The sequence below is a fragment of the Lutra lutra genome, chromosome 14 (assembly GCF_902655055.1).
Source record: "Lutra lutra chromosome 14, mLutLut1.2, whole genome shotgun sequence".
In the NCBI taxonomy this organism is placed as follows: Eukaryota; Metazoa; Chordata; class Mammalia; order Carnivora; family Mustelidae; genus Lutra; species Lutra lutra.
Window position 1 is genome coordinate 84,899,125 of NC_062291.1, and position 17,642 is coordinate 84,916,766.

The 17,642-nt window shown below is 47.5% G+C and overlaps 1 long non-coding RNA gene across 7 annotated transcripts in view; it reads left to right on the plus strand.

The window, feature by feature from the left end:
- Positions 1-1,302: 1,302 nt before the first annotated feature.
- Positions 1,303-17,642, plus strand: part of LOC125085205 (uncharacterized) — a 47,040-nt gene continuing 30,700 nt past the window's right edge. For 4 of the 7 annotated variants that reach the window (XR_007122810.1, XR_007122807.1, XR_007122806.1 and 1 more), the window contains exons 1-2: positions 1,306-1,533; positions 11,405-11,665. This is a non-coding gene — a long non-coding RNA (uncharacterized LOC125085205). Of the gene's footprint in view, positions 1,534-2,060; positions 2,188-11,404; positions 11,666-17,642 lie in introns of those variants that run through there. The other 3 variants (XR_007122811.1, XR_007122809.1, XR_007122808.1) reach the window with 3 other exon arrangements.

Here is a 17,642-nt window from a genome sequence, read left to right on the forward strand (position 1 = left end):
CACTTAGTGCACTCCTCCCCGAGGGAATCACAATGCAGAATTCTTCCACCATCCATGAGATTTTCTTGTTCTTGATTTTCATATGAATAGATTCATGCAACGTATAGTCTTTTGCGTTTGGCTTCTCTTTTTCAACGTGAGAACTGAGACCCAGCCTTGTTGTTGTGTGTACCAGCAGCTCATTCTTTCAGGCAGGACGTGGTTGATTATCGCCCTGTTGAAAGATGCTTGGATTGTTCCCAGTTTGGGGCTATTATAAGCAGCGCTGTCTTGGATATTCTTGTATGGTTCTTTTTTGGATGTACAAACTCATTGCTCTTGGATAGGCCTCTGGGTGGAATTGCTGGGTCATAAGGTAGGTGTATTTTAATTTTAGAGACCCTGCCAAACCCTGTTCTAAAAGTGGCTGCACTAACATTCACTCCTGTGTGCAGTGTTTTCATAGCTTCATTTGCTCTGCGTCCTTGCCAACACTTGGCTCTGTCTCACATTTAATTTAATGTTGGAGTGTTTGTGTGTGTTTCCAGGGAAACCAGGAGAACATGAGAGTAAGTACTGAGATTATGCTGGGTTCCTTGACTCGTTGGGTCCGTGTCTCTAAAACAGTGGTGAGAGTTTATCTGGAAGTTGGAGTCAGGTTGGGGAAGGCGAACGAGACTCACTCATGGGACCCCCGTCAAGGTGTTGGTAGAGATCAAGGTGTTCTCTCTTCTATGATGTTGTCCTGAAGCTAACAGGATCCTGTGGGAGAAGCTGAAAATCAAAAGAATCAAGAGAATCCAGGGGAGGACTGAGAGAGGTATCCTGGTGGCATCAACAAGGCCCTGGTCCAGCCACCCTATCTTGGCACCCTCTGCTAAATGAGACAGATAATCTCTGGTTTTGGCTTTAGTCCATTTTTATTGTATATTCTGTTGTTTGTGATCAGAAGAGTTGTACCTAACGCAGATATGGTTGGAAGTTGGACAGTCCCTGATGACTGTACTCTCTCTCATTCTCATGTTTCATGACCTTAGTTAAACATTGGGTACAACATGTAGACTTCTCACCACTACCGACGGGCAGGGGATTTCCTGGTGATGGAAGATTGCACTTTCCCTCCATCCCCACTCGCCCAGCATCACAGATCAGCAGCGGCACACTTGTGAAAGAGCTGGGCTATGGCCACAGATAAGAATAAAAATGGCTCCAGGGAAGCCAAGGCTTCAATCACATGCCATCCTCTCCACCCAGCATGACCAACCTCTCCTGTTGGAGACCAGCTTTAAATAGCCAGCTTAGACTGAGTGTGAGGACCGAGAGAACCAGAGCAGCCCAAGAGAGGGGGAAGGTCCGGGATGCAGATGGGCAGCCTGGGTCCAGCTGAACAAATCAGGGAGGGCTCGACTCAGATCCTTCGTAGCCCTGTGAGCTCCTGCGATTTCCTTTAGTTCTTTCACCAGCAAATGAGCAATAATGACCTTATTCCAAGCATTCAAGAATTGTGCGAATTCAAGTCAAATGTGATCTGTGTGAACCACGGACACAAAGCAGGTAGAGCGAGAGAAGGAATCCCTCCCATCCAGGGGGCTCTTGTACCATATCTGTTGTGTGTTTGTGTGTGTGTCGGTGTTTTATTTGTATTTTTTGTGGTTTTGACTTCTCTCCTCTCCTGAAGTTGACCTTGTTAGAGGGGCTCATACAGTTTCATTCCCACCCCTTCTTTCCCGCTTAGTATCTCGCTGGAGGTCCCGAGATCTCCTTGGTGAGGCGCAGGCTTTCTGGGTGGGAGAAAAATCTTAATCACATGCATAAGGGGGACAGTGGCTGGGGCTTGCAGTTTACAGTCTTCATTGCTATTCCGTCAGCATTGCTGAGGTGTAGACGGTTTGGCGCCCTGGCTGGAACAGCCTGATCTGTCTTCTCGCTTCGGCACGGAATGTTTATCCACCTTTCAACTCAGTTGGGCTGCAGATGATGCGCCATTTGCCTATTAATCCTCCTTGTGGTAGCAAAATGCAAATGAAGTTGCTTTTGATGTATGAGAAGCCTAATAGCAATTTCTGACTTTCTTTCCCGGAGCCAGAGTCTTCCCAAACCTCAGCACCGGGGTGATCGTCTTAGGACTGGCAGGATCTTGCCGGAGCCCGGCTGGTGGGCAGGCTGCCTTTTCTATGAGGGTGACTTCGTTATCGAATTAGACTGTCAGTGAGTATCCTTGAAACTCCGGGACAGAAGAGAAGGGATTTTTTTTTAAAGCCGAGAGAAAGTTAGAAAGTAATTAGTATGCACTAATTAAGAATAATAGTAATAGCATTTTGAATTGGTGCCTAGAATGAGAGCTGTTTCGGGCTCCTCGCCAAACTTGGTATCTATAGCAGTGATCTTTCAAGTTGTCATGCATCTATTTTGAGATATGACCATGATGCTCTGTTTTGAAACATTTAATTGCTGGCATTGTTTGTTGAGAAAATTTTATAGCCTCACTTAGGCATCTCGCTTCACACAGCATCTGCCATTGATGTCACCAATTGAAGTATTTAGAAAAGAGAGAGGAAAGGAAGTGAAGAAAATAAAAACAGTGATGCATTGCTATGGGAGGGCGGGGGGCAGCCGAGCATTGCTTGGACAATTGATACCTTAGAAGCCATTGCACCAGCGATTGAGTGTGAGCCATGCCTTGCCAAGTATCCTGGGCAGGACACATCTGCCATTGCCACCTGTGATCATTTTCTTCTTCTTCTTCTGCGCTAAATAATCAATGACAAGGTTCTGGGTTTTCTCCCCTCACTCATTCATGGCTGGCTCAAGACCTTGCTCCCAGGAGCGTGAGTGTGAGAGCACAGAGCTTTCTGCCTCCGAGGACACGGTGGGTGGTTCATGGAGCATCCCCAGCTGGGCTAAAGGCAAACATGGCCACGGGCAAAGTATGTGACGATCTCCCTTGAAATGGTTTTTAAAATGTAAAAACTCATAAAAATCAGTGTTTCTGAAGGTCTGAGGGTGAGCCAGGGTCTCTTGGGGCTGTTGCTGGGTGTGTCAAATTGTCACCTGCTCTCTGGAGGGTGATTTACTGTGTGCGTCTCCTTACTATTTGGCTCAATATTTCCTGCTCTAGGAAGTCAACCAAAGAAAATGATTAGTACCTAACGCTTTGTAGAAGCTCAAGCTTGGTGAAGTGAATAAAATGTAGAGAATGATATATCCTAAAAAGAGACCTTTTTATGGCCCCACCAAAGAAAGCAACCTAACTGTTTGGTAAAAAGGTGAATTGGTACTTTGTAATGGAATGTTATGTGGCCACCAAAATGGAGATTTACTTAATTTCCAATGAGGCCATGATACTGACAAAACGTTAAGTTAGAGAAGAAGGAAGGCTGTAAAAGCACGTATTCTATGACCTCAAGATTTTTATGCACAGGAAAGAGGCGGATGGTGAAAGTAGGCATGATTTCTGATATGTTCATGTTATTTCTCTGTTTAAAAATTTCGACAATGAACACATTATGTAGGTTTGTGTCTGTGGCGTGTGATAATATAACATTTTAAATGTGTATGCAGAGAGTAAAATATTCTTTGAAAAGATCCTCTTACACAGGGCAGTGTGTCAAGTCTCCTGTGTTATTTTCAGATCTACCCTCATTAGAGATGCTAGATTTTCCTCAGATCTCTCATCAGCAGGAGGCCGACACCGTATCTGGTAGTCCCTGTGGTATACACCTGGTCCTAGTTACATGTAAGGCAAGTGTGGAATAAGACTGAAACACTGTCTGGTCATGTTGGGTATCAGCGGTTCAGCATGGGGCCACATGAATGTTCTAGTCTGGGTGGTGCAGCAACACTGTTCAAAGGAGCCCTTGGCCCAAGATAAACTAGGGGTTGAGGATATCTCTGATTTTGGGTGGGATGTGCTCTAGGCTTTAGATCTTAGATATTGACACTATGTCTACTTTGGGCTAAGAGCACCAGCATCACTGGGAGGCTGGTTAGAATTGTTACCAGTGAGACCCCCAGCGGAGTCGTGGCTATGGGGTGTGTTCCAGGTTGAGAAATGCTACCAGGGAATGTGGCCTGGGAGAAGTGATGGCAGACTTGGAACCCTGGGGAGAGGGCACATGGTGATCAGCACCCCCTGTGGAGAAGGGGAATTTGGTGGTGATGGGACTGGTCTTCTGTAGGAGAAAGGAAATAAGCTTTGCCAAACGTTGTAACCTGTACCGGGCCTTTGGGGGAGATGCCTGAAAAGGAACTCACTGACTGGTCATAAAGAAGTGAGGTTGGGGTCCGATGGAGAGATCCTAGGGGGCTGCCGGAACTCCTGACCATCCCTTTTAGGAGCACATGGCCCCGTGACCCAGGATGCAAGGACAAGCCCCTGGGAGGGAAACGCCCCTGAAATCCTTGGGTGGTCCTGCTTGCCTCGGAATGATGGAACTGGCTCATCTTTTTTTTTTTTTCCCCTAAAGAAAGAAATGGACAAAATGTGTGCACTGTAAGTTTTGCATGTTTTCATTTGGGGGACATCCCTCGGTTTTGAGGTTTCTCTCTAGATAGCCCCCATCGGATGCCTCCTTTTCTCTCTGACCCTGTGTGGCAAACCCACCTGTGATTCCAGAGGTATCCAGGAGAGTGGCAGACACCTGTCCTCAGAGCTCTGTCAGTTCTGGTAGAAAAAAGCCAGAAAAAAGGATAATTGGTGAGTATAAATCAGTAGACTCAGTCTGCAAGGCTGTCCTTTAGCTAAGACTAAGATCTCCTTCTTTGCTGTCGACATTTTTTTTTAATGATATAATATATTTTGATGTTCCTGGGTGGGGGAAAGTGTGAATTAGGTACACTAAGAAGTTGAACATTTTCCTGGAGATCTGATCCCAGCTCTAAGTGCAAAACCACTCACTCAGTGTGAGTGGATCCTTTGCACCTTCCCCCTCCCCCCACTTACCCTCCCCCAGGGATATCATCAGCCAGAGACTCCTCCACGGCAAGCTGAGACTTGATCTCTTTCTAACAGACTTAAACAATAGCAATGATCCAGTATCTTCCAACATTAACTACTGGAATCTCATATAAGCAGGGGGCTGGCTCCTCTTTGGGGTTTCAGAAGTAGGAGTCCGAAACCATCTCCATTCCCTATCCGTCGGAAGCCCGAATGCTTCCAGAAGGATGGCAGTTTCCAGGGCTGGGGTTTGGAGCTCCAGCTCATTGGATCACATCACTGTCGTGCCCCCAATGGTCTCTGTTCTGCAGCTCCCTTTCCCCTTTTCTCTGCTTCTTGTCCCCAGCCAGACTCCTCAGAGCCTATCATGTCCTGGGGGGGGGGTCTCATCTTCCCCTTAACGGACTCCCCAGTGTCTTGGCAGCCTGTTGCCAGCTGTTGAGATAATACCAATTTCATTGTGCCACAAGGCTATTGGCAAGGATTAGCTGTGACACCCCGCCCCTGATTAGGGGGGGCACACTTGTAGACTAGGACCCTCCCAGGACTCCCTGTCCAAGCCTGGTCCTCTGATTACCTCTTGTCGCCTGGACATCGCAGGGGCCTGGGCCTAGAGCCTGTGGCTGCGGAACCGGACCTCACCCTTCAGAGCTCACAAATGCAAGCTTGATTTTGCCTTGAACTGATCATTGTGTGTGGGTGGCCACGTCTGAGCCCAAAAACTTATTATACTTCCCTGTGCAGGAACAACTCGATCTACTGTCCAAACTGGCTGTGTGTGCCTTCCCACAGGTCTGGAAGGAGACCCGGATCCCACGTGAACATGGCTTGGCATTTAGGCTTCACTCTGCCCACGATGGAGCCCGCAGTCCTCTGGCATTTTACCTGATGCCAACAGCTGCTCATAACCTTTTTCACTCACACAGACTTCCATCTGGGAAGCCTTTCCCATTCCTCAGTGTCCCTGTCACAGCAAATAATGTCATGCCACAGCACACTGCCCAGGGCACAAGTGCTGGGAGCCGAGCACAGACCAAAGGAAGCCGGCACAGCTGAGGCTGGCTTGTAGGAGAGACGTGCCATTGCTCGGGCTTACCCTGAAATGTTTGGAAGCCCGCATTCATGCCATTGTCACTCCCTCGCTCTGAGTGAGATTTTATTTTCCCTGTGTCTCCATTTCCTGCTGTGCTTATGGCACAGCCAAAAGCAGAGGAGACCCATAACTTGAATCACAAAACACCTTGACATTTCATTCCAGAAGGAGAACGTCCCCCAGGCTTATGTTGGGGAGCGAGACAATGCATTCGGGTGTGTTTTAACAGGTACCCTCCCCCCCACTCTGCCGCCTGGGAGCCCATCTCGTTGGGGACTTGAGGATTCAGCAAGTGTCTATTGCGGCCTGTCCTCGATATGAGGTCCTGGGGAATAAAGAGATGCGGAAAAGCTGGTGGGATAGACACCTTAGTACGTGTTTCGTGTGCAGTTGGTAGAGAGAGAAGGAAGAACGTTGAGTCTGGTGGGTGGTTCAGAGTGAGGTAAACGGTCCCTGGAGGGTAGGGGTTGGCGGGCTGGGCCAGGCTGCAGAGCAGTAAGAAGCACCTCGGATCTCAATGCCTCGGAGTATAAAGATTCTTTCTTCATCCGCTGGAGGGAAGGAGGCTTGCTGTGCTCAGTTATGTTGCGTCCAAGATCGCCGCGCCTTAGGAGTGACTGATGTGTCTCTCTCACTGTCACATCCTTGGATGAGTGGCTTCCGGGCCCTGGATCCTGAGAGTAGACACATAAGAAAACAGAGACGGCCTCCTGCAGGTGGGAGAGAGGACAGGAAAGATGACATCCAGATCCCGATGTGCTGTCAGCGGGCAGCGCCCTGAGCCTCACAGCTGGCCCTTGTGTGTCCCTGTGTCCCCAGCCCAAGGCAGGGGCTCAGCGCTTGACAACGCAACCAAGCTGAACTCAGAGAGTTCTGTGGGGGCTGTCGGAGGTGTTGCTGGACAGAAGGGCAGGCCGTGAAGACCTGCCCCTCCTCCATGATGCTTTTAATTACGTAACTTGAGTTTCATAATCTCAGCCTTGAGTGAAGGAAGCTGTATTGGTCCCAGGGAGCTAGTCTAGAGTGGCCAGTAGCCAAAATTGGAGTAGCCTACGACAGCGGAAGGCGATTTCTTGTTGTCATGATGCTGAGGGAATGTCCCAGGAAATCAGAGCAGTCTCTGCATGACGTCTGGGCTGCTCTGAGGCTGGGCGTAGTGGTTATAGTCACCTGGAGGGAGCCAGACCCAGACTAGAAGTGGTTTCTGTGCACCCCCCTAGATCACTGCCCACATGGGCCCAGGTTCCATGGTGGAGAACATGGTCATATGGGCCACACTTATGAGAGACGGGAGATGTCGTCTAACAGGTGCCCAAAGAAGGGAAAATCCTTGGTGCCTTTGGAAGTTGGGTAGCAAAGGCTTAATTGAAGTCACAGGCTGTGTTGTGACTCTTCCGGCTGCCCTGCTCATCTAGGACAACAGTGAGCTGCTCCTCTCACTGCTGAGGAATGGAACAAAACATCTTCCAGAATATTGTCTGAATTAGGATAAGCACGGTTTCCCTTGAAAACAGGCCATGTTCTTGCTCCTGAATGTCATGTTCTATGGAAAGAACGAATCCCTCCACTGACACTCGAAGCTGCTCCTGCTGTCTGGGTTGACTCACGTCTGTCTGAGAAAAATGGGGGCTGATGCTTCCTTGCCCTTGTGGGCATCCCTGCCAATTCCAGTGTCCAGTGTTCCTGGAACCCAGAAGGACTTAAAACCACATTGCCAGTGATGGCAGTGCTAGCCACCCCCACGATCCCCATCTCTGAGGGGCCACCTGAACCTAAGCCCATCCCATCAAGTGCAAATCCCTTGCCATCGTAGCTGACAATCAGAGGTTGAATTTCTACCCGATGATTCAGAGAACACGTATCTTTTTAAATTGTTTTTGTTTTTGCTTAATTTTGATTCCATTAACGTAGAGGCTTGTATTAGTTTTAGGTGTACAATAGAGTGAGTCAACAATTCTATATATTCCTCAGGTCTCATCACACTAAGTGTGCTCTGCCATCCCCTTTGCCTATCCCCCCCACCCCCGGCCCACCTCCCCTCTGGTAACTGTCAGTTTCAGATAACAGGTATCATTACAGAGCAATAGGAATAACTCTGTTTGTTCAATCTACTTGGGTTTACTTAAAAATGTTTGTAGTCGGCATGGGAATGCAACTGGGCCAGGGGCTTGCCCCTGGGGTCCTGGCGTGTTGCCACCTGTGTGGGGGTAGCCCAGCCATCTGATTGCAGCGGAGCTGGGAAGTAGGATCACTCTGCCTGATTTTATATATGTTCTCACTTGTCTGACATCATCAGAATTTCATTGAATATAATCACGTTAAGGTAAAATGTGTTTAAACTGCTAATGGACTGGGTCATTGACTTTAACGACGTTCTCCATACTACATTTAATTACTCTACAAGCTCTTCTTTAAGATCATGTTTCCTGGGATCTGTTGGAGTTATGTTAAGTATACTTCAGCAGATAATAATTAATGAAACAACTCTTTCATAAACCGGGAGACATGGATGGTGCTTTCTGCAGTAGAGGAGGAGGCAGATGGTTCTGCGGGCACATGCAAGGCGTGCAGCCACGCCGACAACTGTCCTGTGTCACGGTGAAACATTTGGTGATGTCCCAGAGAAGAGGCAGGCACACTGGGAGCAGGTGGTACCAATTTGGGCTGCACCGGGCTGGATGGGTCCTAGAGAGAGCACTGCAAGAAGGAAGGGCCCCTCTGGAAGTGGCTGCTGCTCTTTGCGAGGGGAGGGGGCACAGAAGGGCTGAAGCCATCTTCTAGATGGGAGCGGTGTCCTGAGCCCAGCCCAGCAGGGATCTGTATCAGTTTGGACTTGGAGGAAAAGAGGACCTTACCCAACTTGGGGAATTTGAGCAGGATTTAATGAAGGGAATGTTTCCCCTTGTGGGCAGGATTTGGAGAAACTAGAAGGGAGAGAGGTATCCCAGGCTGGCACCCCTGGGGGCATTGTGACCCTCAGACTGGGTAGCAGGGGAGAGTGGTCCCCAGAGCCCAGAGGGAGAATTACATGGAGACGGGTGCCTGACAGAGCTATGGCTGTAGGTGGGGAGAGATATCGCCCCAAGGTGACCTGCTAGGGAGGGAGCAGGGCCATAAACACCTTAGCCCTCTCTCCCCAACCCTCTGGATCTCCTGCAGCGGCCTCTCATTGATTAAACCCTATTAGAACCTGAAGCATAAAGAAGCCCCTGAAACATCCAGGTTCATCTACCTCCTGCCCACGGAGCAGGGAGAGAGTGGGCGCCAAAGCCGAGAACAGGCATTCAGCACAAACTGCAGCATCAGACCAATCAGACAGAGGTGGTCTTGTTGTCAGGCTCACCTGCAGAACCTAAGGCAGGAAGAGAGAGGTGACTGAGCTCAGGAGAGGGAGAGGTGGAAGGAGAACAGGGTCTGCTTTCCGAAGGTCCCAGGACGGTGCCAACAGCATCACTCATCACTGGTGGCCCTAGGTCAATCTTGGAACCCCGACCCTCCCACGCTTAAGAAAAGACGTTGGTGCCAGACTGTGCTCTCATCCGAAGGCTTGCCTGGGGAGGCTTCTGCTTCCCAATCATGGGCTCGGTGGCAGTGCCATTCTCTTGCAGCTGAAGGATGGAGGGTCTCAGGCGTGTTGCCATGCCCCCCCCCCCCAGCTTCGCCGCTCAGTCAGCTCCCAAAGCCGGTGGGAAGGAGCGTGCCCTGGCAAGACAGATGTTACAGTTGTATGCAGCATGATTATGAGTAGGTGATCTCATAGGTAGATGAACCTGCTGCCACTTGGCCACATTTGATTGGTGAGTGCAAGTCATAGACAGCCCACGAGGTGAGGGCAGTGAGGGACGCTCGGTGGGGTGGGGGTCGGGAGCAAACAGCAACAGAAGGGGACCCTGGGCCACCTGGGAGTCTGTCCACTGTATATCCTGGGACATGGCCAGTTTTGTTAATAAAAAATTGGAATAACTAAATATTCAATATAAGTTATTTGTGTGGGTGTAAATGTTCTCTCTTTTTTATTAAAAGAAGGGGCAAGTAAGGATTGCAGTTTCTTGAGGGGACTGTCGATCTGAAATATATTATTTCCTTAAGTTGTGGCATCAGAATCCAATTATATTTCTATAAGAGAAGGAGCCAAGGAAAAATCCCCAAAGTATATTCGAGACCCCCGGGGGGATTCTGCAGGCCTCAGTAAGAGAAACAGTCACTTCAGAAACTGAAATTTTATTCTAGGGATATGGCTTTTGATGGGAAATTATCATGGTAAAAGAGAGGTTTTTATATTAAAAAAATTTTTTTAGACCTTCAGCCAATGACAACAGAAAAAAATTAAAAATTCTCAAGTAGCTGATGAAACTCCCTGGGATGTTTGTGAACCCTTGGCCTTGGACATAATGATGAGAACTATTATTTCAAACCATGAATCTCATTGTACACCGTTCTAATGATGTCAGATTTATGGAGATCATAGCATTTGTGTTTTAGGATATGTGCAAAGTGTCATGACCAAGTTGAATTTTGGCTTACCACACCTTCCAGTTTGAACGTAGTATGTAAGAAATACTACAGTTGTTACCCCGAGGAGACCCTGGGAATGAATTTGGATAGTAACTAGATATTTTGCTCATTGTTTTAAAACTGAATTTAAAGCATCTGTCTGTATGCTTTTATGTAACTAGAAACCAGTGTGATTAATTAACCCTCCAAGTTTTTCAACTTCATCTGAACTTTTTAATAAAACATATTCATTATTTTCTCAGCTATTTGTTTCCTGTATCGGTGTGATGTATGAGTTAAACATATTAACTATAATAAATAAAAGATAAGAGAAGCAGCAGGTACTGACTTCTGTGTTCCACAAATAACTTAATTCTTTAAATTGTCCCAGTTTTTTGGGGGGTTCCTGCTGCGCCCGGCTGTGGGCTCCGCGCAGGAAACCATCCTACGGGTCGTCCCTGGACATTCCGCTAAATGGGTGGTAATTTGTCCCAGAAAATTTGGGAAGTGTCCCTTTCAGCCCTTCTCTGTGGGCAGTTGAAACCAAGCCAAATTCTCAGGCAACGTTAAGGTCTAGGGAGAGGGACATACTTGCGAAGAGTTTGCGCATCCAGATATCACACAGCTTCCCACCTGTCTATCCCCCCACCACCCCTGGAGGAGGGAGCAGACTCAGGTTGGGTCCCCTGGGCCCAGGACACGACCTCTGTGCCCACAGGCACTGCTGGTGGGAAACTCTGGGGTTCCTTCCTCTTGTTCTAACAATCCCATAGTCGAGGATTTCAGAGTGTCCGAGCAGCTTCCTTCAGAACACTTTGCATTTAGACTTGAAAGAAACAATCCGAACAAAATGAAGGGAGATGTTGAACCAAACCGCATCTTAACTGCTTGTTTGCATTCAGCTTCTGTCAGGGAGCCCCGTCCAGAGGGCCTGCTGCTGGGACAGCCTCTGCATGGTGCCTATGAAGGCCCTGCTGGGAAACCAGGTAACTCATTCTGGACCCTGGACGGCACCGGAGCGGGCAAGGTTGCCTAGCGGAGACTGTTTGCCTGCTGGCGACGCTCTCCCAAGAGACTGCTGAGTCAACGGATCCTGTCCTGGAGCCTCCCAGCATCTGGAGTGCCCCTGGTGTAGACCATGCTGTGTGTGGCGCCCTCTGGAGGTGAGCAGTCTCTTACTCTGCAGGGTCGAAGGTAGGAAAGTTGAAGCAGAAATGGGACCCCACCATAGGGGCTGGGCTTTGGCCATGGTCAAGGGCATCATGAAGAGGAAGGTGGGAAAGGAAGGCAGGGGGAGCAGCCTGTTGGCGCTGGGGTTCTGACCCAGTCTGTGTGTAGGTGACTGGGTGATGTTTGCAGTCACCGCCCCAGACACGGGAGCTGTGCTATCCTGGTTCCCTTTAGGATGGAGGCTCCCACTCTCCAGCTTCCAGAAATGTTGGCTCGTGCTGAAGGCCCACACCTGAGTCCTTTTCTGCAAACTGCCTGGGAAAGCCGCTCCTTAGGGCATCCAGCTGTGACGGCTGCTCTCCGCATGGGTATAATGGCCTGGTCCCCTGGCCTGGGTGCCGCCATCTTGGGAGGGCCGTCCCCACCCGAGGGGCCCTTGGGTCTTCTGCAGCCCCTGCTGCGGTCACATCCAGGCTCACCTCTGCCCTCTGGGCCTCACAGGGGCTGCTTCTGGGCTTTCTCCCCTGGAGTTACTGTGCGGCCTGCAGAGCTCAGGGTCCTAGAGCAGAACCCCACACGGTAGTTTCCAGCACCCTGACCTGCCTGCCAGCTCTTTCTCAAATCTTCCCCCACCTGGGGGTTGAGTTTCTCCCCAGTCCCTCCCTCTCCTCCTCTGTTGTCCAGTTTGCTGCCAGAGGTGCCTACTGGCTTTGCTGACTCTCCAGTCACTGTCACTTCTTTTCTAGAAGCTCCCTTGGGCCCTTTTCCAAATCTGCCATGCCCCTTTTTCCTGTTTTTCATTCTCTGCAGATTTCAAGCTAGTGGTTTTTTTTCCCCAACCAGGAGAGCGAGACACAGTTGAGTGACGACACCTAACTCATAGTTCCAATACCAAAGTTTGTAAAGGTTGCGCTGTTGGTGCTTCCTGCTCCTTCTCGTTCATCCTACGTCCTGGGGCCCTGCGAACATTTATTCTAGAATTTTGTACGACTCTGCCTTTCCTGGAGAGGTTCTGTGGTGGTTTTTCCGGGTGCCAGTTGGTGCTCAATTCAAGCCACATTCTCTTCGGAGCTTCTCCGACACACCTGGGCTCCCGAGCTTTTACACAGCTGCCCTGGGGTCTCAGCCTCTGAGGGACAGGGCACTTTTCTAGTCCTTTTTCTTCTCCTTCTTTGGTTCCCAGGATGGGGGAGGCCAGGGTATGCTGGTTTTAGCCTCAACATCTCCAAAGCAGCCTGTGCACGCCCAAGAGTGTGGGCTTCTCAGAGATGCTCAGGGTTGTTTCCGATTCCTCCCTCTTTGGGTAATTCTAGAATATGGCTTGGGGCTCCCTGTGACCATTTCGATTCTCTGCTTTGAAGGGGTTGTCTATTTTGTGGATCATTTTTCATTGTTTTCCATCAGAGTTAATCCCAGCAATTTAGCTGCCGTTACTGGTGGCAGGATCTTAGCTTCCGATCTTCCATGTTGACTGATATGCTCTAATCCTGGAAGGGGATTTTAATGTTTAAATTAAATTTTTGTATTAATAATTTTAAAACATATTTAAAGTATATATTTTTAAAATATCAAACATAAAACGTGGTCTTTGGATTTCCAGCTATATAGGAGGAAGACATTAATTAATTTTAAACTCTTCTCCATCCTCCTGGGATTATAAGCCCTTCAAAAGCATAAGGACATTTAATGTCACAGAGGAGAAACCTGAGGCTGACCAGGGTTGCTTTTCGTAAACAATCTCTTTTCCTTGCTGCTTTTGTTTTTGTGTACATACCTGTGGATTCCTTTTTTTTTTTTTTTTTTTTGGTGAAAATCCAGTTTTTTGCTGGCGAATGGCCCTTTTGGACTTCAGGTCCAAGCCTTTCCTCCACCTTGAGAAAGACACATTCTGCAGATGTTGCTTCTCTTGCATTTATTCTGGAAGCTTCTTCATGAAAAGCAGTCGTCGGCGTATCCAGTCTCCCATCTCTACCGTTTTTAGCTGTCACGTTCTCTCTTGCTATTTTAATTGTTTGGCTCTTCTCCTGTGTTCTCGCTGCCTGGAAGGTCATAAATCCTTTACCGGCTGATTTGATGTTTTCTTGTAGGGTCAGTTCTCCCACTCAGAGCCTCTGGTCCTGCTTATTCCATGTTGACATCTTTTCTTTCCTTTAATTTGTTCTTGATTGGCTCCCTTCAATGACTCACTGCCCCTCATCTTGTTAGTTATGCGTTCATCCTTCATCTCTTCCTTCTGAAGTTCTTTTCCTGTTATTTAAAGACATTTCTGAGAGCTCCAATAGGTGCTATCCAACTTCCCGGGTTTATTTTTGGCAGGTGTCAATATATTTTTTAAAAGTGCCCTTCTTCAGAGTGGGAGTTCTCGTTCTTTAATGTCACAGCATCTTTGGGGTTTGTTTTTCTCTTTGCTTATTGTTGAAAGCAGGTCTCTCCAGGTCTGGTAAATGATCATAAGAGATGGGGCGGGTTCCACCATCCCTAGTGCTACTGTAATGATTATTAATGGGCACAAGTGTATGCAAAGAGACGAACAGCCTGGGGTGAGGGGTGGAGAGGGAGCCGTGGACAGTCCGACAGGTTTGTTCCTTCCTGGAAGATGGTCTCCCTCTACTCAGCCATTTGATGAGTCCCTCAACTAGTATCAATCCTGCTCCTTTTCTGTACAGTGCTTTTCACTTGGTGCTGACCCTAGAAACAAGACAGTTATGGCTCTTGCCTGCAAGGAGTATATATTACTGTAGAAGGAACAAATTAAGAAAAAACTAATTACATAGTTCAATAATGTAGTTCTGTAGTCATACAAGCTGCTATGCCTCAAGCTAGCTTTAGATAAGCAGCTCTCTGTTCTTTGTTGGACTCTTGTTCCTTCACAAGGTATGGATTCTTGATGGAAACAGAATTCCTTCAGTGACACCTTCGTGCCACTTGTATGTTGCCTGTATCTTCCGGCAGGGCTCCTCTCCTCTGTTGGGTTGTGCTTGGTGAGGAAGTCGAATGAACCATAGGTCCTTTGAGAGGAGCGTATTTTCAAAATTTTGACCTACTAAGGAGAGGTGCCTTTCCATTTAAGAAAGGTTCCTTAAATGTGCCCCGGGTCACACATAGCCTCAGCCTGCACTGACGGTGGGCACGGGAGGGTGACATATACACATGTTTTCGTCCCTGTTTTTAGTTTTCTTTTGTACTTTGGGTGGTGTTTTGGTGAGATGAGTGGCCACTTTTTCCGAGATCACAACTTTGCTTAAAAGGTTTTCTTTTTTTTATAGTTAGGAGCTTGTGGCCACCTTTTCCATTGTTACCAAATTCAATAACCCTTCAATTGGAGGAATTCTAGGAGTTGTGTATAGGAGCCGTGAACTGTGGTTTGCCCTGGGTTTTTCTCAACTAGCCTCTACCTCATCTCTCTGTGTCTCACTTTGCTTATTCATAAACAGAGGGCAGTTGATCTGGGTATTAAATTTAGAAAGGATCGTGGATGTTTTGTAGTTTACTTAAGAAAGAGCTTCTATCAGAATGAAGCTGTCATGTTGGGAGAAGAGCGGAAGAGGAAGAGAACAATCAGGAAAAGGCAGAAAAGTGAGAGGAGAACAGGAGAAGGAGGGAGAGCCAAAGTCAAAGGCAATGCCTGGAAGGGACGCAGTGTCAGATGGTGGTCTGAAGGTCAGTGTCATGAAGAAGGATGCCCAGAGGAAACAGCAGTCCTTCAGTAGACACATCTGTGCTGATTCTGCATGGAACCATAGAAACGAAGGCACCATATTCTCCAGTCTGAAGATAGATTTCCTCATGCCTTTGATTCTGATTTCTGGCATGATTTTCTGAGGCAAGATTTTAACAATGGCCACTGAAGTAGTGTTTTTTTCTCTTTCCTTGCTCGATCTTTTGACAGTGCTTTGTGTTGGGACAAGGAGGATCTATTTTTCATGTAGATGTCTTATTCTTGTCAGTTCTATGAGTTTGTCCTGGCCCTCATAGATGCTGATATTTATTCGGCAGAAATTATAAATTTTGAGCCAACATTCCTTTTAACTCAGTGATCTCTGCTTTCAATATGTAAGTATTCATATTGTCCAATAGGATATCTTTTTAGTTGCTAAAGGTGTTTGGGAAAATGTTGTCCTAGGATCTATATGTGGAACCACCTTGATTTCCCAGTACTGTATGACCTCTCATGGGTGACTTCTGGGTGTGCCTCTTGCATGACTGTATAGACAAATGGGGTGGGGTATCTCAAGGGGTGGCCTTGGTGGTCTCTACAGTTTTGTTGTAGTGCTTAGAGTGGCTCCTGACTGAGAAGGGGAGGAATGGCTGCATGCACATGGTTCATGGGCACCTGGAAGAGGCCTGATCCCTTGTGGCCAGTTGGTTTTGCTCTAGTCCACGGGGACGACACCCTCCTCCTTGGTTGGCTGCTTTCAGGAAGTGCATGTCACAGTCTGGCGCCTGATGTGTGTGGATTGGGAATGCCTGCCCTCTTTGGACTTTCCCCTCCAAATAGCTCTTTCCAGAGAGAAAAGAGAGAAGGAGTCATCCAGACTCCAATACCCTCCTCCACTGCTTGGCCTAAGGAAGGCCTCCTGTGCTTGGCATGATCTCAGTTCTTATCCATGAAAATGAGGTAAGGGTAGGATGATTTCCAAAAATGGTCGTGATTCATGTTCCTTCCATGTTTTGGCCCAGATGGGAGTCAAGGGCAGTCTTAAAGTTATAGCACTACTTTCCCATGACAAAGGAGGCCAGGACAGATTCTGGCATGCTCTGACTTCAGGTGAGGCTGGCTGGAGGGCTGGCCTTGTGACAAAGCTGGCTCAAGCCCGAGCCGAGATCCCCATGTGGGGTCCCTGCTCAAGGAGGCAACTCTATTCAGCATCTAATGACTGCGCCATAAAGAGATTTGAGCAGTAAAGAAAGCACATGAGATACAGAAATTAAAAATATGAGAAATAGAAAAGGCTGTTGGGAGAGAAAAATCAATTATAGTCCGAGCAGGGTTGCACACAACTTACCTGTTCCCCTGGTGAGGGACTTTCTCAGTTTTAGGGAAATTTGTATGCAACCAACTCACATCAGAACTTTAAAAAGCCATTAATTTTGGCATGATTTTTCTGTTTCAAAACCAAAGTGAGGATTATAAACAGTTTAAAGAGCTTTAAAATGCTAGCACCATCCATCAGAGACCCCGGTGAATACCCAGAAGAATATGAAAATGGACAAGGTTCTGTTTCATTCCTGAAAGCTGCCTGAACCTCTACTTTCTTCCTGCCTTGATGTGTGGTGCCCATGAAAGGCTATGGTCTCCTGAGGGTTCTCTAGGGGGTCCGCTGGAGGTAAAGCAGATTGGGTGAAGGAGCTGACTTGAGTTCTCTCCGTGTTTGTGATGGTAGGAAACCGACTTCTAGATTATCTCACAAACACATAGAAAACATAAAAAGAGGCAAAATTATGCAGAGGCACATAAATTATGTAGATGATGGAAAGCCTATGCAAAACATGATATGTGCACATGATAGCATATTTCCCCAGGGGCTAATTGTATCCTTTGGGTACCTTTTGAAGCATCTGAATATTCAGAAGAAAGCAAATTTATTATAATTTGAAAAATACCACAGTAAATAAGGCTGAAAGAATAATGCATATTGTATTGTAAACTGGAAACTCACAATCTGGCCATTTCCTCCAGTTTGACCACAGCCCAAAGCTACCAAGTAATTCATGCATGGTAGTGTCTCATAGTCTCCAAAATCTTTTTTCTCCCATCTATACAAGTTGTGCAAAACCCACTCAGTCATTCAACAAATATTTATTTGTTGTCATGACAGCATTCATTCATTTTTTTCTGCCATCCAAAAAGTATTTCCTGAAACCTATAATGTGCTTTCCCTTCGTGGAATTTGTGACATCATATGGGAGTCGGACTGTGGAAAGAAACAAAGACCACCCAGATGAGAGCAAACAGAGGGTATTTGCTTA